Raw genomic sequence first — 21,990 nt, 5'->3', positions numbered from 1 at the left:
GGAAACTGAGCGGGTCTGGGAGCAGAGAGAAGCAGAGTTAACGTTCCGAGGAGGAGTGTTCAGGTGTGATGAAAAGCTGCGTGGCATTGTTCTCATGCCTTTATTCCGTAAGGATACAAAACAAGAAACATTGCAACACAGGAAAACATTGCATTCGAGTTTCATAAAATTGTACTTCATGAACTTAGTACTTTGCAGATTATTAAATACTACAGAAAATATGGTAGAAAATACTGTCACCATATTTGCCCACAACCACCATGCAATGACCAGATTTTGTCTGTTGTTGATTTAGGGATTGAACCAGGAGACTACAGAGAACACTCCTGCTCTGTGTTGGCACTGGATGGGTCTTTGGTATCTATCTGGAGAAGGCGCGTAGGGCCTGGGTTTAATTTCACATGCAATAGACAGTATCTTTGACAATGCAGCATTCCCTCAGGACCGTACTTGAGGTAAATGAAACAAAGAACTGCGGATGCTGAAAACCTGAAACAAAAACAGAAATTGCTGGAGAAACTCAGCAGGTCTGGCAGCATCTGTGGAGGGAAAGCAGAGTTAACATTTTCAGTTCAGTAACTCTTCTTCAGAATTTTGAAGAACCATCACTAGGCTCAAAACATCAACTCTCTCCTCCCTCCCCAGATTCCTTCTAAGCTTCATCAACAATTTGTAGGGCTTGAACCCAAAAACCTATAACTCAAAGGTAAGAGTGCTACCTGTTCAGAAAATTCTGATGCCTGTTTATCCGATTAATACCATCTGCTAAAAGACCAAATGAGTATCTCCACATTAGCTTCCAGAACCCCTGCTGAATTCCTCCAGCATTTTCTCTTTTTATTTCAGAATTCCAGCATCCACAATATTTTGGTTTTATTCGCATGTATCTTTATTATTCATTCATTGGGAAGTTGACATTGCCATCTGGGCCAGCAGTTATTGCTCATCAGTAGATGCCTTTGAGAAGGTGGTGGTGAACACAATGATTTTATTTTATCCTGTCTATTCCTGACTGCTCACACACTCCAGGCAGTGACTTGATGATGGACTTCAATCATTGCAACAAGTAACCATCACTAAAGTCGCAATAATGACAAAGGATTAGATGCCATTAGCATAAAAGCAATCGAAGTTCAGTTCAAATAAGTTTTATTTGAAAGCCTGTAGATTGTATTATAAAATGTTAATCCAATTGAAAGATGGAATTGCAAGTTTCAAACAAGATTTGTTTTAAGCATGTTTTCACCCCATAGCTTTTGGGAGGTTGTAGTCTGCTATTACTGTCACTGAGTTACTAATCCACAGATCCAAACTAATGAATGTTTAAGAAGCATTTAGACAGACACATGAACAGGCAGGGAATTGAAGAGCCTGTTCCTGCGAAGTGCTGTTCGATGTCCTATGTGCAGGTTCTCCAGGGACATGTACTTAAACCCCATGCTAGATGGTAAATATGAATCCAATAAAAATCAACAATATAAAGCTAACCTAATGGTGACCATGTAACTATTGTCAATTGTCATAAAGAGCCATCTGATTCACTAATGCCCTTTAGGAAAGGAAATCTGCCATCCTTATTTGATCTGGCCTATATGCGACTCCGGACCCACAATAATGCAGTTTTCACCGAACTGCCGTCCTAGCAATTAAGAATGAGCAATAATTGCTGTCCCAGCCAGTGACACCTGCATCCCCTGAACAAACATTAAAAAATGCACAGAAACAGGTCATTCAGTTCAAATAGCCAACTTTGGTTGTTATGGTCCTCCTCATTCCTTTTCATCTCACCTGATGGCATAACTCTCTGTTCCTTTCACAATGGTGCATTTATCTAGCTTGACATAAAATACACTATAACCTGTGTACCTCAGCTATACCTTGTGCTAGTGAGTTTCCACTTCAGTCTTTTCATTATTTACACCATCTTGGTATCCCCCAAAAAAATTTCATTACATAACATCTGAAGATTTCTGATGCAATTCTGAACATAATAAAAAGGCTGCAAACCAAAATATTTTTTAAGTTCTCAATATAAGGAACTGTTCTGTCTGGTATACTCTGGGTGTGCTGTGCTCCATTAAGCAGTGTGGGTTATCATTTTTTAAAAAATCAGTAATTGTTTCCACAGTGGCTCATCTTTCTCCACAATCTTACATCGATAGTGGCTGCACTTCAAAGTGCCATTCATTACGCAGAGCCAAGTTTAGATGTTTTGTTGTGATAAGCCACTGTATAATTGCAACTGTTATTATTCTGCAGCCACACAACAGGATATTGCAGCAGTTAGAACCAGCCAACAACCCCAGGCTGGAAGTAGTAGAAAAGCACAATCATGAGTTGCATGCTGTAAGATCCACACATTCCCTGAAATAATCTCAAAGCCCCAATTACACTTTATTGTACAGCTGTTGGTTGCAAACTGCCAGTGTTTCATCCTCCCAGTTTATGATGCTTAAGTCACTTGATTAGGTTGCTATTTCTGCAATCGCTCCCAGTTGTCCGCTATTGCTGTAAAATGGATGCAGGCAACAGCATTTCCTGGCAATCCAATGTGGATGCTTAACAAATGTACAGTCACAGTGTCTATCAGTGTCAAAGATCATTAACGCTTCAATGGCTGCATTGTTGCACATCAGCAACTGAGGATGTATTTGTTAAATGGATTCACATTCTCAAACATTTCTGCTTTGCAAACGGGGTGTAAAATCCAGCAAACCCAGTGTGAGTTCACCACTACAATCTCATTTTGTTTTTTTCACATCATCAATATAAAGATTCAGTTGTGTGTATTTAGTTGCGGGGTGTGACACAAATCCTTCTAAGCTGGTCTCAGCCATAGCACAGAGCAGTACCAAGCTCACTGCCTGGAAGGGTATTTGAGGCAGAAACATTACAAAGCTACCTGCATGTGCACCTCAAAGTGTTGTACCCTGCAGGGCAATGGACAGAATAGAAGTGAGATTACGCTGTGTGGCTCATTTTGCAGACTCAAACAGCAAAGTGGCTTCTTTCTATACTGCTGCCCTGTCCAAGGTGCTATCTTTCAGATGAGACATTAAACCAAAGTTGCATCGACTCTTTCAACTGGATGTGTGAGGCCAGGCCATGCATGTTTTGCAGAAGTGCAGGTCAATGTTTCCCTGGTGTTTTGGGCCAGTATCATTCTTCAGCTAATGTTACAAAAGCAGACAGCATTTGTAGTCAGCATGGGAACTTGCAGTGTGCAAATTGACTGTCATATTTCCTACATTGCAATAGTTAATGTTGGGTGCACTAAGATTGTAAAAGATGTTATGTAAATACAAATTCTTCCCCTCCCCCCCAACATCTTCCATTAACAGCTAGTAGTTTGTAGACTGGAGGTTCATTGAGATTCAATTGGCAAATGACAACAATTTGTATTTATATGTAGTACAGCAAAACAACCAAGTTATTTCCCTCACCTATCAAGGGGAAAAGGAGAGGCTGAGCTAAAGAAGAAGACAGAGGTGGCAATGACTTAGTCAAAGAGGAAGTCCTTACAAAGGGACTGAAAGCATGTGACATGTTAGGGCTTGGGAAGGCTAGCGTGGAAGCAGGCAGCTGAGGACACAAAAATTAATGGTGCGAGATAGGCTTTGGGATATTGTTATGCATGGGAGGCAATAGTAAAAGGAAGAGGCTACTGAAGAGAGTATGAGCTGTCACGTTAATGGAGGTTACACAAAGTGGCAAGGCAAAGGCTGAGGAGTCATTGCCTGCAGTATCAATGAATCTGAGTTGATCCTGGAACAGAGCTGAGTTAGCTTATTACAGGTAGAATTACTGTATGATACTAGAACTGGCTTCAGCCAAGTTTCCTGCTTCTGATCGCTACCCAGTACCATTTGCCATCTCTGGATATGAGCTATCAGATGAGGAGGGAGACAAAAATATTATTCTATTTCACCAAATGTGGTATCTGTCATTTCATTTCAGTGTGTTCCAGTGGTGCAGTGGCAATTTTAGGAGCAGGTACAGGAGGCCAGTGACCGGAGGCCATCCATTCAAAGTGACTGATGGAAAGATTAGACAGGAGAAGAGGAAGGGTTGTATTCATCCAGAAGGAGCTCACTGCCTGGAAGGGTATTTGAGGCAGAAACCCTTGACTCATTATAAAGCTACCTGCATGTACACCTCAGAGAGTTGTACCCTGCAGGGGCAATGAACAGAATAGAAGTGAGATTACGCTGTATGGCTCATTTTGCAGATTCAAACAGCAAAGTGGCCTCTTTCTATACTGTAAACTTGTTCTGATTGTAGGGCAATGCGATATTTAAACTGGTTAAAATCTTTGTTGCTGTAACAGAGAGGAGAAGCACAAATGTTTTTCCATTCAGACAAACAACATCCACCCATCTTTATTCCAAAATGAAATCAGTGATTATAATTGTAAAGAATATTAGAAACTCATTAACAACTCCAAAATCGTCTCAACAGTCTTTATCGGAAGTTAACTTTGATTTTAAAATTCTCAGCCTCATTTTCAAATCTCTCCATAGCCACACCCTCCCCAGCCTCTCAATCCTCCAAGATCTCAGCTGTAGCTGAGAAATTTAGAACAATCCAATGGAAGTCTGTGGTTGAATGCTTGCAAACGAAGGCAGAAGACACAAACAGATGAAGGAGGAACATTAAGGGCTGCACCCTCGGGTGACTGTCCATGTGGAGTTTGCACATTCTCCCTGTGTCTGCACAGGCTTCGTCCGGGTGATCCAGTTTCTTCCCAAATCCAAAGGTGCGCAGGTAGAGTGGCCTTGGTAAATTGCCCATGGTGTTCAGGAATGTGCAGGTTAGTTGGAGTAGGAAAAACAGGATTACAGGGATGGGGTAGTGGGTGGGTCTGAGTGGGATGCTCTTCAGAGGGTCGTTGTGAACTTGATGAACTGAATGGCCTTTTTCCACACTATAAGTTCCTATGATTCTGTGATACCTCAAAATAGAAGCAACAGTGAAAGTGTTCATATAATTTCAAAGGTAAAGAGGCCCAAAGCTGGTAGACCCTTTGAACATTCCTCCAAAGGATTGGGTTTCTGCTAGTGGTTAGCATTTTCCTATCTTTGGCCCTATCATTGGGTCATTGGTTCAGAATCAAGGGCTTATGGGACTTACTGACTGCACAAAACTACAAGTAGATCCTGAGGGAAACTTTCTCAAATAATTCTCCTCATTATTGTCATCATTGATTCTACCCACTACACTGGCAGCTACTGCTGATATTCACCTGCCTCCAGTAAGAGAAGAGGCAGGAATGTGTCATGGCACTAACACAATGCTCTGATCTTTCTGCTGAACCTGCTCCTGGATTTTGGGAGCATGTGAGGTGATGTTATTGCAAGGTCTCAGCTTCTGAGGGACTTGACAGGATGGATTTTGAAATGTTTTCTCTTGTAGGAGAAAGACTAGAACAAGGGGAATAGCTTGAGAATAAAGTACCACCTTTAAGATGGAGCTGATGAAAATTTTTTTTCTCTCAGGGGTCCACTGGAATGTGAAATTGACTTCCCTACAAAAGAGTTGAAGCTGAGTTATTGAATTAATTCAAGAGTGGGTTAAATAGATGTTCGATGGATAAGTGAGTCAAGGGTTATAGGGGTGGTAGACAGGAAAGTGCAGCTAAGCCAAAATTCACTCTTATTTACTGGTGTAGCATGCTTGGAGGGTTGAATGGTCTATTCTGTTCCTACATCCTACTTTCTTATGTTACTCGAGTGCCAGGGATATTTCACTATTTTTCAGAATGTCTGTCAGGTGAGCAGTCATTCCATAGCTGAAGAGATTCTCTCAGATTTTAACTTTTTCTCTTACATCCCTTAAGGAACCCAGTTTTGTCTCTTATACCTAGGACAACCTTTGAGAAGCTGAGCTGTGGGGTCTTCTTTTGCCTTCATCTCTATGATGGAAGTAGGTGTGTTGTGGCCACTGGCCATCGGGAGGAGTGATCATCTTCCCCCTCACCCCACCCTCACAACTCTTGTACCCTACATCTCCAAAATGTCCCTCATTTTATTTCAGAAGATTTGGGGTCAGCCTGTAATGACATTGCACTCAGGCTACCAAATATGTCAGTGGCTTACTACAAACAAGTTGTTTCAAACATCCATTAAAACATGCTGTCATATATCAATGATCATAAATACATTTTATAGTTGCCTGGCTGTGGATTAAGTCATCTTTCTAAGGTTAATACCTTCAAAAAAAAGCTTCATTGAACTGCATTATGATGGTGCCCTCTACAGGCTGCATCACAACATCACAGGAATTTCAGAAATACACAACAGTGATTTGAATGACGAGTATACTCACTTCTCAAATTAGCTGACAACATAATTAACATTGATGTATGGATCACACTGGACTATTGAAAAATACCCAATATGGTTCAAATAATAAATATACCTGCAAGTCCCAACACACATTCGCACACTGAGGGTTTCACATGGAGTTCAGCGTATGTGCACCAAAGGTGGTGCAGAACTCAATAAGCTCACAAATAGTCCGGTTGTACAAAGCACAATCTCTACAAAAGCGCACGTGTGCACTAAGTATGTAACGTACATTCCATTATCTTATAAGGAGCCACGTATCTTTTTCATTCAGACTATAAACTGGAAAATGGAAGTTAGACATCACTAAATTTTTAACATATATCAAGACAATTTCTTTTTTTAATCTATAACTTAAAGATCAAATGGAGTTGTGTGGTGGACAGTTCAGCCGTACAATATTGTACACAGCACGCTGGTGAACACATGAAGGAGACGCAGTGATAGTGAGGATCTTTGAATTAAGGAGATCTGCCCTGCAGCAACTTTCAGATTGATTCAGGCAGTTGGTTACAGCCTGTTTGACAGGGCAGCCAGAGCTATCCAGAAACGTGCAGATAGGGAACTTCTCTTTCTCTCTTAGAGCTGCATGAGTGAAAGACTTTTAAAAAGCTAGAGACACAAAAGAAAGCATTTTAACACACAGAGTCGTAGAGCTGTACGGCATGGAAACAGACCCTTCAATCCAACTTGTCCATGCCAACCAGAGATCCTAAATTAATCTACTCCCATTTGCCAGCATTTGGCCCATATTCGTCATGAAAAAGATCTAAGACCATACAATCAAATATTGAATCAAAGCTTGACAATAAATCAGCATACAACATCCTGTCATCATTGTTAAAATCAAAAGGAGTGCGAGAAATAACTTTCCACCCTTTGGGTCTATTCTTTAGATCTACAGAAATTGTTTGCCCTGTCTATATTTTTCTACTCATGTTATTTGTATCAAACTGTCTGTTTTCTCTATCTTATTAGCAAATTACTGTGTTTCCATGTGAGGAGTTTAAAAGAGTATATTTTAAGTCACAGAAGTAAATTAGTCATTTTAAACATTTACTTTGTCCTGAATAGCAGTAGCAGTCTGTCAGACAAACTGATCACTTTGGTAGTTCAGTTGAGGTATTCACACATTTGTGATGAGTTATGGAACAGCGGAACTCGATTATACCTGGACTGTTACTAACTGATTTGAAAAATATGCACTCCGTTTATAGTATAGACACTGCACAGTCACTCTGCATATTGCACATGCATCTCAACCAGTCTTGTTGCTTTTTCTACTTAAAATATCAACAGTCTATCCAACACTTCTTCCTTTGAACCCTTCTAGTGACAGTGTACCCTCCTTATCACCATGGCCTGGATAGCATCTACTCCTTACTAAAGGCAGATGCAAAGTATTTAATTAGTACCTCATCTTGCCCCCTGCCCATATGTATAAATCATCTTTCTGCTCCTAATTGGACCCACTCTTCCTTTTGCCCCTCTTTTACTATCTATTTGGCTATGGGAAACATTGGGACTCCACCTTTATGTTGGCTTTTAGTCTTTTCTCATAATGTCTCCTTGCTTCTCTAATATGCTTTCTCATCTATCCTCCTAGAATCCTAGAATCCCTACAGTGTGGAAGCAGGCCATTTGGCCCATTGAATCTAAGCTGGCCCTCTGGAGAACATCCCACCCAGACCAAGAACCCACACCCTCTGCCCCATTCCTGTAATCCTGCATCCCCATAGCTAAGCCACCTAACCTCCATATCCTTGGATACTATGGGCAATATCATAGCCAATTCAACTAAACTGCACATCTTTGGATGGTGGGAGGAAACCAGAGCACCCGGAGAAAATGCACGCACCTTCTGTATCCTGAACCATCAGGATTCAACTTGTCCCAATAGTATTTTCTACGTGTGATAATGGGAACTGCAGATGCTGGAGAATCCAAGATAACAAAGTGTGAAGCTGGATGAACACAGCAGGCCAAGCAGCATCTCAGGAGCACAAAAGCTGACGTTTCGGGCCTAGACCCTTCATCAGAGAGGGGGATGGGGAGAGGGAAATGGAATAAATAGGGTGAGAGGGGGAGGCGGACCAAAGATGAAGAGAAAAGAAGATTGGTGGAGAGGAGAGTATAGGTGGGGAGGTAGGGAGGGGATAGGTCAGTCCGGGGAAGACAGACAGGTCAAGGAGGTGGGATGAGGTATTAGGTAGGAAATGGAGGTGCTGTTTGAGGTGGGAGGGAGGGATGGGTGAGAGGAAGAACAGGTTAGGGAAGCGGAGACAGGCTGGGCTGGTTTTGGGATGCAGTGGGGGGAGGGGACGAGCTGGGCTGGTTTTGGGATGCAGTGGGGGAAGGGGAGATTTTGAAGGCTGTGAAGTCCACATTGATACCATTGGGCTGCAGGGTTCCCAAGCGGAATATGAGTTGCTGTTCTTGCAACCTTCGGGTGGCATCATTGTGGCACTGCAGGAGGCCCAGGATGGACATGTTCTCTGAGGAATGGGAGGGGGAGTTAAAATGGTTCACGACTGAGAGGTGCAGTTGTTTATTGCGAACTGAGCAGAGGTGTTCTGCAAAGTGGTCCCCAAGCCACTGCTTGGTTTCCCCAATGTAGAGGAAGCCACACCGGGTACAATGGATACAGTGTACCACATTGGCAGATGAACATCTGCTTAATGTGGAAGGTCATCTTGGGCCCTGGGATGGGGGTGAGAGAGGAGGTGTGGGGGCAAGTGTAGCACTTCCTGCGGTTGCAGGGTAAGGTGCCGGGTGTGGTGGTGTTGGAGGGTTGTGTGGAGCAGACAAGGGAGTCATGGAGAGGGTGGTCTCTCCGGAAAGCAGACAGGGGTGGGGATGGAAAAATGGCTTGGGTGGTGGGGTCGGATTGTAGATGGCGGAAGTGTCGGAGGATGATACGTTGTATCCGGAGGTTGGTGGGGTGGTATGTGAGGACGAGGGGGATCCTCTGGGGGCAGTTGTGGCGGGGGCGGGGTGTGAGGGATGTGTTGCGTGAAATGCGGGAGGCGCGGTCAAGGGTGTTCTCGACCACTGCAGGGGGAAAGTTGCGGTCCTTGAAGAACGTGGACATCTGGGATGTGCGGGAGTGGAATGCCTCATCCTGGGAGCAGATGCGGCGGAGGTGGAGGAATTGGGATTAGGGGATGGAATTTTTGCGGGAGGGTGGGTGGGAGGAGGTGTATTCTAGGTAGCTGTGGGAGTCAGTGGGCTTGTAATGGACATCAGTTTCAAGCTGGTTGCCTGAGATGGAGACTGAGAGGTCCAGGAAGGTGAGGGATGTGTTGGAGATGGCCCAGGTGAACTGAAGGTTGGGGTGGAAGGTGTTGGTGAAGTGGATGAACTGTTCGAGCTCCTCTGGGGAGCAAGAGGCTGTGCCAATACAGTCATCAATGTAACGGAGGAAAAGGTTCCACCCATAATAAAGGCTGTTTCAGTCACAGAGAGTTTCCTGGGTGTAGAAAAAATCAATTCAAATGTTTTACAGAAATTGAGCAAGGCAAAACTTTCAGAATTGGCAAACAGGTTGAAATTCGAGTTGCTTGTGTCTATGAGGAAAAGGGAAGCAACTGTGGCATTAGCCCAGTATTTACAATCGCCAGGAATGCAATCAGAATCATTGGAAATGGCTAAAATCCAATTGCAAATGAAGCAGGTTGAGTTTGAGGCAATGGCAAGAGAACAGTAAATTAAACTGTTTGAATTATAATTAACAGCAGAGGAAAAGAAAGGGAAAGAATATCCTGGCAGAACAAAAAGAAAAGGAAAAGAAGGCCATAGCAGATGTAAGGGAAAAAGAGAGGGTTTTTGAACTTCAGAGGTTGAAACTGAAAACTCAAAGTCGACTTAAAACGGCAGAGGTAGAGATGAAAAGTAGGGGTAGTGATTAGGACAGTGATGGAGAGTAATCCCATCGTAGCCAATAGGCTGGTGGGGATCTGTTTAAATATGTCTAAGTGTTGCCTAACTGCAACAAGAAGGATGGAGAAGTCTTTTCCATTTCATTTAAGAAAGTGGCTAAAGAAATGAAATAGGCAGTGACCATGTGAGTACTGTTGATCCAAACCGAGTTGGTGGCTACAACTAGTTGCATCGCTATCAAAGGAGGTATCTGGGATGAATGCTGAGGTGAAAAAAGCCATTTTGAGTGCATATGAGCTCGTATCATTCACCTTTGTACCTTTGCAGATGGGGAGAACCTAGTAAAACATACACAGAGTTTGAAAGGTTCAAACAAATGAGTTTTGATAGGTGGATAAGGGCATGTGGAAGAGCAGAGAGTTAAGACTGCAAGATTAACAGAGGAAATGGCTGATGATTATGAATTGTATATAAATCAAAGTTTGGCTTCCGACATCAGTGACGGATAGAAATTGGGGTAAAGATAATCCTCGGGTGGTAAGGGAATAGGAGACCTCACTGAAGATGGTAAAATTAGTTTACCACAGGGTAAAAAAGAAAACCCATGAGTGGGCAAGAGAAATAAAAAAACTCAGGTATTTTCACTGTGATAAAGTAGGCCACATGAAGCCGCAGTGTTGTTGGTTTAGAAAATGCACTGGGAAAATGGATGTGGGAAAACGGGATAAGCCAGTGAGTTTCATTGAAGTAGTAGAGGAAAGCGTAGTGAAAGCTAAAAAAAACTGCAAAAGAATGTATAACCCGATCGTGGTTTGGTTGGGAAGAAAGTGCCAGACCTCTTTGAAAATTTCACTTGTGTGGGTAAAGTTTACTCACGTTCACCAGGAAGAGTAGATAAAGAAACTAAAATTTTAGGAGAAATGGGAGGAAGTGACTCTTTGATGGTGAGAAATGAGGATTTGTGATTCAGAAGGAGTATTGCCAGCAAAAGAGTAATAATATGTAGAATACATGGTGAGAAGAGCAGTGTTTCATTATATGAACTGAGGTTGATGGGGCCAGTGAAAGTGGTGGCATGAGTCACATAGAAATTCTTAGATTCGGAAATTCAGTTTATCCTTGGTAATGATATAAGTAAATCACAAGTGGGAGTGATGCCTACTGTGGTTGAAAGGCCAGTGGAAAATCAGGCAACTGAGGTGTTACTTTTCTTCCCTTTCTACTGCAGGTTGAGTCAGTAGTTAGGAAGGCAAATGCAACTTTGGCATTTATTTTGAGACAACTTGAATATAAAAACAGGGATGTACTACTTTAGTTTTATAAGGCTCTGGTCAGGCCACATTTGGAGTATTCTGTGCAGTTTGGGGCCTCACATCTCAGGAAAGATGTACTGACCCTGGAGAAGGCTCAGAGGATGCTAATGAGAATGGTCCCAGGAATGAAAAACTTAACATATGAAGAATGTTTGAGAACTCAGGGTCTATATTCAGTGGAGTTTAGAAGGATGAGGGGAATCGAATTGAAACCTACAGAACTCTGAATGGCCAGGGCAGAGTGGATGTTGGGAAGATGTTTCCATTGATAGGAGAGACTGGGACCTGAGGGCATAGCCTTAGAATAAAGGGAAGACCTTTTAGAACGGAGTTAATGAGAAACTTCTTCAGCCAGAGAGTGGTGAATCTATAGAATTCACTGCCTCAGAACGCTGTGGAGGCCAGGTCATTGAGTATATTTAGGACAGAGATAGACAGGTTCTTGACTGTCAAGGGGATCAAGGGTTACGAGGAGAAAGCAGGAGAATGGAGTTGAGAAATTTGTAAGCTATGATTGAATGGTGAAGCAGACTCGATGGGCTGAGTGGCCTAATTTCTGCTCCTATGTCTTATGGTCTTATGGTTACAGGAGGTTTTCCTGGGACTTTTCCTGACTATGTGGTAATGAGGTCACAAAGCCACAGGTTGAAACAGGATGAGAGATCAAAGGGTTTGATCAAATAATTGAGAAAAACAAGAACAGATGGAGGACAAAGTAGATACTTTTATTCAGAATAGCTGAATTACAACATAAAGATGTAGAACTAAAGCAGTTGCATCAAAAAGCATACACAGAAGAAGAACCTGAGGTTATCCCAAAATGTTACTGTCTTAAAAATGATGTCTTGGTAAGGAAATGGAGACCATCACATATTCAGGTGGATGAGAAATGGACAGAAACTCATCGGGTGGTAATACTGATGGTTTATAGGAAGTAGGTATTGTGGGTAGTACATGAATAATTAGTAGGAGGTCATTTAGGAATAAGGAAAACTCAAGCCAAAGTACAAAAACATTTTTACAGTCCTGGACTGCATAAGGATTTGGTTGAATTTTGCAGGACATGTCATACATGTCAGATAATTGGAAAACTTCAGGCAAAAAAACCAACATCCTTAATACCCACTCCCACACTTGAGGACCTTTTACAAGAGTCTTAATTGATTGTGTAGGACCCCTACCTAAAACAAAAATTGGAAATCTATATTTGTTGGCGATAATGGATATGCCTGCTAGATTTCCTGAGGCCATTCCATTGCACAGTACACAGCTAAAAGGATTGTGGAAGGAGTTTCTCAATTCATTTTATTAGAAACAGACTACCCACAGATCAAAGATCAAACCTTACATCAAAATCATTGAAGGAAATTAAGGATATCTTAGGAATAAAACTATTCAAATCCACTGTGTACCATCCAGAATCGCAGGCAGCATTAGAAAGGTGGCATCAAACATTAAAAACCATGTTGAGGGCTTATGTCAGGACTACTCTGAGGACTGGAATAAAGGATTTCCATTTGTACTTTTCGTAAGAAGGGATGCACCTAATGAATCAACTAAATTTCAACAAGTTTTTGGGCATGAGGTGAGGGAACCACTGAAATTAATTAAGGATAAATTGGTGAGTCAGAGTTCAGAGACCACATATTTGGGCCATGCATCAAATTTTATGGAGAGAGTAAATAGAGTAGGTGAGTTGCCTAGACAATATTTAAAAGTAGCTCAGCATGTGATGAAGCAGGAAGCAGACAAGAAATCAAAAATTCATAGCTTCACTAGAGGAGATAAAGTATTAGCATTATTACCATTTAAAATTACATTTTTTTCACTAACCTTTCCATCCAGTCCATCCTGCCCAGCTCCTCCCTCGCCACAAGTGCTTCTCTTTCACATGATTTTTCTTACACTAGATTGACCGTTGTGATTCATTAACATCATCCTCAACCTTACAGTACAATGATCACTTTTGATACCTGGTCCACGTTTCCCACCTCATTTCCAAGAACCAAGATCAACATGGCATCCTTTCTTGAGGACTGGACAGATACTGCTGCTGGAAATTCTCCTGAATACAAAAGTAGAAACATTTTGTCCTTGCTGTCCCTTAAACTGCCAATGTCCCAGTATATATTTCAGTAAGCCAAGTCCCCCATTAAAACTAGTTTCTAATGTTAGCATCTCCTTAATTTCCCTGAAGGTTTGCTCTACTATATCCTTTTTACAATTTAGTGGTCAGTAGATTACACCCAGCAATATAGTTGCACTCTTTTTGTTCTTTCACTTGAGCAAATTGATTCAGTCCTTGAAACACCCTCAAAAACACCCTCATTCTCCATCATTGTAATACCTTCCTTAACCACCCCTCCTTCATTCCATAATTTATTATAATTTCTGAACACCTTTTACTTGGCAATATTTAACACTTGGTCCTGCCCCTTCTTGAGCAAAGTCTCTGTTATCGCCTCAATATCATATTTCAACATGACAATCTGCACCTGTAATTCCCCGTCTTATTTGTCAAACTTCATACATTCACATATATGCTCAGTAATCCTGATTTACACTTCATTACTTTCTTCTAACTCCAATTTCTTCCATTAACTTACTATTCTCAATGCTGGTGCGATCTGCCTCTTCAAGTGAATCTTGGCATTCTTCTCAAATATTGTTTCTTAGCAGCTAGAGACAAGTCTTTTGGTGAATTTCACATGTAATATAGGGGTCCACGCAGTATTTAACTGAGATCAAACAGTTAGCAAAGCAAGAACCAAATGGCCTACTCCTGTTCCCAAGTTGTATTCATATCCCTGAAACTGTTCAATGTGCTAATCTCCCCCAAATGATTCACATAAACATTGTAGGTAGTAATTATCTATATATATTAAAGACAACAGCCTAGGTATCAGAGAGCGAGCAAGTGATAGTATAAGAGCAGAAATATGACAAATCCATAGTGTGACAGTGCAGGAGAGTTAGTATATGTGTATTAAGCTATGAGTTTATTTGGCTGGGAACATGAAAGCAAATCAGTCTATACATGAAACTCAGAAGGTCTGGTGGCATCAGTGGACAGAAAGCAGACTTGACGCTTCAAGTCTAGTTTGAGTCAGAACAGTTCTGAACCATTAATCTGCTTTTTCTCCTCAGATGCTGCCAGACTTGCTGAGTTTGTCCAACAATTGCTATTTGTCCTTCAAATTTTCAGCATCTGCAGCTCTTTGTTTTATTATAGAAGTAACTGTATCTATATCAAATTATGAGCATGTTTGAGCATGTGCATGAGTATAATCATATCTGAATGAATGTAATTGTGGTAACGTATATGCGAATGTATATGTTCTGAGGAATGGTCACCAGACCCGAAACATCAATTCTGTTTTTTCCTTCACAGATGCTGCCAGACCTGCTGCGCTGTTCCAGCAACGTCGTTAGTGTTGTGAAAATATATAACTATGAAAGTATGGCTGTAGTGATGAGAGTAAGTGATTCTAAGAATGTGTAAGAGGAAGTGTTTGTGATAATGAAGATGTATTGATAAGAGTAGTATTTTTCAGAGACATTGACTGAGATTGTTAGGGAATGTCATTTGACCCATAAATGTATCCGATCTTTGTTTACATGTTTTTGGATGTGAATGAATAAGAGAAGACAATGTGACTCTATCTATTATTGTTATAATGTAAAAAGTAATGCAGCTATGTAAGCAAGACTAAACATCTCAAGGACCATTGATTTTTTGTCTGACTATGCACTGATGTATCTATGTAAAGGCCTGTGTCTGTACACTGCAGCTTCCCAGTTGCTGTGAAGTAAAAGTCCATGTCTCTATCCCTACAGTATACAGTTTGAGGCTAGATATAGTGAGAATCACAAGTATCACAGAACTCAAATTAATAACTGACTTCAGCCTTAAGTCAAACCTAACCTCATTATTCTAACTTCCATTTGACCCTCTGATTATCACCTGCAACGAGATTGCTCAATTCTCAAAGACCTAATTTTGGAATAATCAAGCTGATTTTATTGTGTATTTAACCAGGCAGCTGGATGCAGTTCAATATTTATTTATTTTAATATTGGATGTGAGCATTGCTATCAAGGCCAGCATTTACTACCCATCCCTAACTGTTCTGGAGCTAAGTGGATAACTTGATCGTTTTAAATTGCAGTTAAGAGTCAACCATATTAAAGTGGGTCTGGAGCCCCATGTGGGCAAGACCAGGTAAAGATGGCAGATATCCTTCCTTAATGGACACTAATGAACCTGGTGAATTTTTGTGACAACTGATGATAATAATGGTCATCACACAACAAAGACTAGTTTCCATTGCAGAATAATTCATTGACTTTAATATCAGCTGGCTGGTTTGATGGGATTTGAATCCACATTCCCAGAATATTACCAGCCTATGTCCTAAATGCTACACCACTGTCTTTGCGATGTGTATAAACTCCTTTTCCTTTGTGTCTGGACATAAGCTGAAAGCCAATCCATGAATTTTAGTAAGGATGGAAGGACAAAGTTCTACCACACTGTCATCAGTTGGAGGAGCAGCATTTGATCCCACCATGTGTTCAACATTATAAGTGGTTTTGGTAGAATAAATAAGCAGGAACTTGGCTGGAGAGTTGGTAATCAGAGAACAAGATAATTGACAAAGGAGCTAGTGGGGAGCTGAGGAGAACTGCTTTTACTCAGTGTAGTGTGATGCTTTAGAATTGCAAGAGTAATCCAGTTATTCCCACACCAGCTCCGGTCCTGTGCCATATTGCTGCAACAATTTCTCCTTAAAGTACCTCTACAATTTTCTTTTCACAACTACTATTGCATCAGTATTTGCCACCTTGCAAGGCAGTGCATTCTAAATTCTAACCACTTCGTATTGTTAAAAGACATTTCTCGTGCTATCCCTGGTTCTTTTGCTGATCTGTTTTAAACGCCTTCTTTCTGTGCCCTTTCACTCTCAGCCACAAGAACTAGTTTGTCTCTATTTACGTGATCTAAACCGTTCATGATTTGAAATGTCTGTTTCTTGGAAATGTGGTGAGCCAAATAGATCAAATGAAAGTAGGGGAACATTTACGGAGCAGGGAAGATTGTATCATAAAGTTTGGGGTGATGATGGGAAATTACATTGGCCAATCCAAAGCAAAAATGGTCAACAGGTGGAGACTTCAATGGGGCAGACACAGGTTAGATAGATAGGATCCAATTGTTGATGGGGGGAAGAAATAGTAGCTGAGCAATGGGCTACCTTCAAAGAAGGGGAAGTTTGGACACTCAGAAGAAAAAGTTGGAGCAAACAAATCCAGAGCTCCGTGGTTGATAAAGGGGATACACGATAATGGAAGAAAATATGCACTTATCATAGGTATCCAGTGTTAAGTACAATTGAGAGCCAACTGAATGCACATGGTTCAGCAAAGATGTAAAAGGAGCAAAGAGGGATTTCATGAAAAAAAAACTGGCAGCTGACATAAAGAAAAATCCCAGAGTTTTCAATAAGCTTATCAATAGGGAGACAGGTGCGATAGGAGCATTTATGGGTCTTTTAGATAAGCATATGAAGATGCAAGGAATGGAGAGTTATGGACCAAGGGCAGGCAGGAGGGATTCATTTAATTTGATGTCACATTCAGCACAACATTGTGGGCCGAAGGGCCTGTTCCTGTGCTGTTGTTCTAATAATAAAAGGGTGTTAAAAGGAGGTGTGGGCTGTTCAGAGGTCAAAAGGTTTTTATACCTTAAGGCAAGAGACAAGACTGAGATGTTACATTAATACTTTGCATTTCATCTGTCTTGACCTACAAGGCCTGCTGCCTAAGCCAAGGGTGACAGATGAGGAAACTCAATATTGAGAAGGGTTTAACACTGACAAGGAGAAGGTATTGAATGAGCAGTCGGTACTTACATTTGATAGAGCACAGGACCAGATGAAACGTATCCAAAATTTTGAAAGAAGTAAGAGTGGAAATTGCAGAGACATTGGTAATAATCTTTCAATTTTCCCTCAAACCCGGGTGGTACTGTAGGGTTGGGAAATTGCAAACATTACAAACTTGTTCTAAAAAGGTTATAAAGATAGATCCAACAATTACAGCCCAATCAGTTTAACTGCAGTGATGGGGAACTTTTTAAAAAGCATAATTCAGTGTAGTATTAATAGTCACATGCAATAATGTAGACTGATTCAGAAAAATCAGCATGGAATTGTTTAGGGAAAATCATGTCTAACGAACTTGCTAAAATTTGTTGAACCGAAAGCAGAGAGGGTTGATGAGTGCATCATTATTGATATGGTGATCATTCACTTCCACAAGGGGTCACACAATAGGCTTGTGAGGAAAGCCAAGGGTTATAGAATAAAAGGGACAGCAGTAGTGTGGATACAAAATTGGCTGATGAAATGGAGAATAATGATCAATGGATATTTTTCAGGCTGGAGAAAGTTATGTGGCAGAGTTCCCCTGTTGCTGATATTGGGACCTTTGCTTTCCTGATAGATATACATGACTAGATCTTGATGTGCAAGGGACAATTTTGATGTTTGCACACAACACAAAACTTGGGAGAAGTGAAAAGTGTGAGGATAGTTTAAAATTTCAAAAGAACAGTTACATATTGGTGGAATGGGCAACTGGATTGGCAGATGAATTTCAGTGCAGAGAAGTGTAAGATGGTGTATTTTGGTACAATGAACATGAAGAGACATTACAAAATAAAGAGTACCATTCTGAAAGATGTGAATGAGCAGATGTTCAATGTTCATTAAAGGTGGCAGGACAGATAAAGAGAGCTGTTAACAAAGCAAACAGAAGTTTTGTTAATAGGTGCAGAGAATACAAGAGCAGGGAGGTTATGATTTTTATAAGATACTGGTTAGATCTCAGCTGGAGATCTTCACTCACTGTCTTCACTTCTGGGTGCCACATTGTGGAAATAGTATGAGTACACTGAAAAGAGGTTTACAAGAATGGGTCCAGGGATGAGAAACTTCAGTTATTTAAGAAGAGATTGCAGAAATTGGCTCTGTTTTCCTTAGCGAGGAGACAACTATGAAGAGATTTAACAGAAACTTTCAAAACCGTGAGGGATCTGGACTGAGTAGGTAAGAAGGAACTGTTCCATCTCCTAAATGGATCAGGAACTAGAGGACAGTTCTAAACCACTTTGCAAAAGGAATAAAGGCAAACTTTATACATGGCAAGTAATTTGGGGATGGAATACACTTTCTGGAAGTGGTAGTGGAAGCAGGCTCAGAACAAGCATTCAAGAGGGCATTAAATGATTATTTAAATAGAAATAATGTGCAAAGTTGCAAGAAAAAGCAGGAGATGGATATTAAATCAAAATGCTCAGACAGCTGGGCAAAGAGAATCAGTGGATGACCTCCTTCTATACAGTAACAACTCTCTAATAATAGATTGTGCACACATAGAGGTATGTATAATTTGAAACAATGCAAAAGATGTCTCCACAGTAAGGTGTAACTGCTTTTCGTTTTGTTTTACCAAAGGATTTTTTTTGCTTCAAATTGTCAATATTCCAGAATGCAGAGCTGTGTTGAACGAGTTGCTGAACTGGGAAACTACCATCCCAGGTGAATGCAAAAGATCCCATTAAACTGTTGGAAGAAGAATGGAGAAGCTTTGTCCAGCCATTCACCACACCTCATCCATTAATGAACGTTGCATTGCTCTTTGTAGGAGCTTGCTGTGCTCAAACTGGCTGCACTGCCAAAGTACCAACTGGCTGTAAAGAGCTGTGGGAAATCCTGAGTTTGTGAAAGGTGCTATATAAATGCAAGCCTTTCTTCTCACACTGAGAACCTAATAATTTTGTGATTAAACTGCACATTCAGTTGACATTTGAAGACTTTTAATTAAATAATTGGAAGATATTCTTTAGTTATTAACTAATAACTGAATTGTATTTTGAGAGAGCTATTGCTGGGAATTAAATCTCCTCAGCCATAGATGCCACAGTGAACTGAAATTTAAAAAACTGAATGTGAAATGTATTGATTTTATGTCCAAATTGAATTTTTAAAAATATAATGTTGCAACAAACATAACTCAAGGCCATTCCTAGCTTCTGGGCTTATCAGTGAATATGGACCAAAACATCTTTCATTATTGAACTTCTAATTATTGATCTTCCCCGAAGGCTACATAAGAACAGGCTGATACCATTCAATCTCTCAAGCTGTTTTTGGGTTCAATTACATCATGACTGATTAGTATTTCAACTCCATTCCATTGACTTGATGTTATAATGTTTAATACTATTTCCTAATAAAAATGTCAATCTCAATGTTGAATTTTTCAATTAACCCCTAAGCTCCACCCTTTTTTTCAGGATGCTCTGGATTTCAATTACCCTTTCTGTGTAGAATGGTTTGAGCTGATCAATCCTCATGGGTTTGTCAACATGAGTTTTGGGACTCAGGGTTGTGTGTTTAGAGAATTTTCCAATAGGCTATACAGTCTGCACTCTAATGGACTCTGTTCTCATTCACTGTGATTTCGAAGTATGTATTGTCTAATTCTCTGGAGCTCTGGCAATTTCTTTTACCTACACACTATTATACATAATATGGATCTCTATAATAAAGTACTGGTCATTCCAGCCTCTATTCTCAGAGTTTCAATAGCCTGTGATTGCTCATGTCATTGTTACAATATCATGTCACTAATGTGCATTCTCATTATCCTGCAAAGAAGTCTTTTCTGTCATCAACCTAAAGTTACGCTCCCTTGTTCTGGACTTCCCCAGCTGATGAAATAGTTTATTTCAATGTAATTGATCAACTCTTCTATTCACCTTGAAAGCTTCAAGTAGATAATACTAGAATTACAAGCTGAGTGCTGATTGTTGGCTACCTTGTCCAGCAGGAATGCGCAAGTTGACGAGCTTTCATATGAGTCTGTAAGACTTACCCATCCCTGTTGTGTCCTATTGCAGGCTGTGTCTTTCAGACTGCATCCCTCTCTTCCAGGGTCTTAGCATGTCTTCCTCACAGGCCCAGTGGTGCTCCAGAACAATCGAGTGCTTAAGTACCACAGAGAATAATGTGCCTGCTTCACAATAATGCTAGTATCTAGATTTATAAGTATTTTTGTTTAGTTGGACATTAAGCTATTGTGCCATTTGAAACATTTTATTAGTCTGAGGAAACAATGTGAATGTATGTTGGTGTTGTTTACTCTCTTCATAGTGGAGGCACATGTTCTGTTGATACTGAGCTAGCTCTAGGTGTCTCCGAGCTGTTGTTTTCTTCTTTGTCCACCATGGGCAGTTGTGGGCTGACGTCTGCCTTCAGTGATTTGGCTAGGCTGACATTTTTGGTGCAAAACTGAGGGAGTGCAGCACTATCCAAAATTCTGTTTTTCTGCTGTGATGTCAAGCCCATCTGCCTTCTTGCTTGTGTACAAAAGATCCCACTTTCCAAGATGAGGTATGGGAGTGCTGAGGGAGGAGTCCCAAAGTCAATATCCACCCCCCTCAACAAAGATGGCTAAGATGGATGAGCCACATGCCTGTGTGTGGATATTTGTTGTAAGCAAATTGGCTGCCTTCTGCCCTACACTACAACATAGAAAACAGGAACTAAAGTAGGCCATTCTGTCCTTCAAGCCTGCTGCACCATTCATTATGATCCAGGCTGACCATCCAACAATCATTATCTTTAAGTAAGAAAACAAAGGTAATGGGATCCCAAGGTCGTGAAAGGTGCTACAGACATAAGTGCAAGTTAGTTCTTTCGAATTGGTCAACTCTGAACAAACGTTCCATTAGTCATCCGAAATCGAATGTGTCAAAGATCAGTCCCACGGTGAACTACACCGCTAGGAGGCGCTACATCTCCATTTAACAAGAAGCACATCAAACCTACTTTCAAAAATGTTGGAAACCAAGTTGGAAACGCCTGATCACGCATGGATAAAATATTCGTTTTTGTTTGAAGATGAGGGGAATTAACATTCGTCCCATTTCAGTTAAATCCTATTTTAAGACTCCTACAGTATCAGCTCGTGCTGGAATAACTGGCTCAAGTAAAGAATGGGAGAGTGGTGGAACAGGACAGTGAAGTCGAATAGACTTGCTGTTGACTAACACCGTGAACTGAACCCTTCAAGCGAGCATTACCCTCTCACCTCCCATGCCCCACACCCGTTGGAGGGAACTGTCGCTGGCGTGTAAACTGCTGAGTGCTGCGCAGATCAGAAGCAGATTAATTCCCCAGGAACAGAAGCAGAAATTGCTGGAGAAACTCGGAACTTTAAAAACTCTTGAAACGTTAAAACTCTGCTTTCTGCCCACCCCACCCCACCCATAGGCGCTGCCAGACCTGCTGAGTTTCTCCAGCAATTTCTGTTTTTGTTTCAGACCTCCAGCACCCGCCGTTCTTCGCTTCACTTACGTGTCGGAGAAGGACTCGCGTAAGCGACTG

General features: G+C 41.0%; 1 long non-coding RNA gene across 1 annotated transcript; it reads left to right on the top strand.

Annotated features, from left to right (window-relative positions):
* Positions 1-302: 302 nt before the first annotated feature.
* LOC132210908 (uncharacterized) lies at positions 303-20,111 on the top strand. Its single transcript, XR_009447143.1, has 3 exons — positions 303-455; positions 14,928-15,014; positions 19,054-20,111. It is a non-coding gene; the product is annotated as an uncharacterized LOC132210908 (long non-coding RNA).
* The last annotated feature ends 1,879 nt before the right edge of the window (positions 20,112-21,990 follow it).

This window comes from Stegostoma tigrinum, chromosome 23 (genome assembly GCF_030684315.1).
Source record: "Stegostoma tigrinum isolate sSteTig4 chromosome 23, sSteTig4.hap1, whole genome shotgun sequence".
Lineage (NCBI taxonomy): Eukaryota > Metazoa > Chordata > Chondrichthyes > Orectolobiformes > Stegostomatidae > Stegostoma > Stegostoma tigrinum.
The sequence above is the reverse complement of the archived record's forward strand: the minus strand, read 5'-3'. Positions and strand labels throughout refer to the sequence as shown.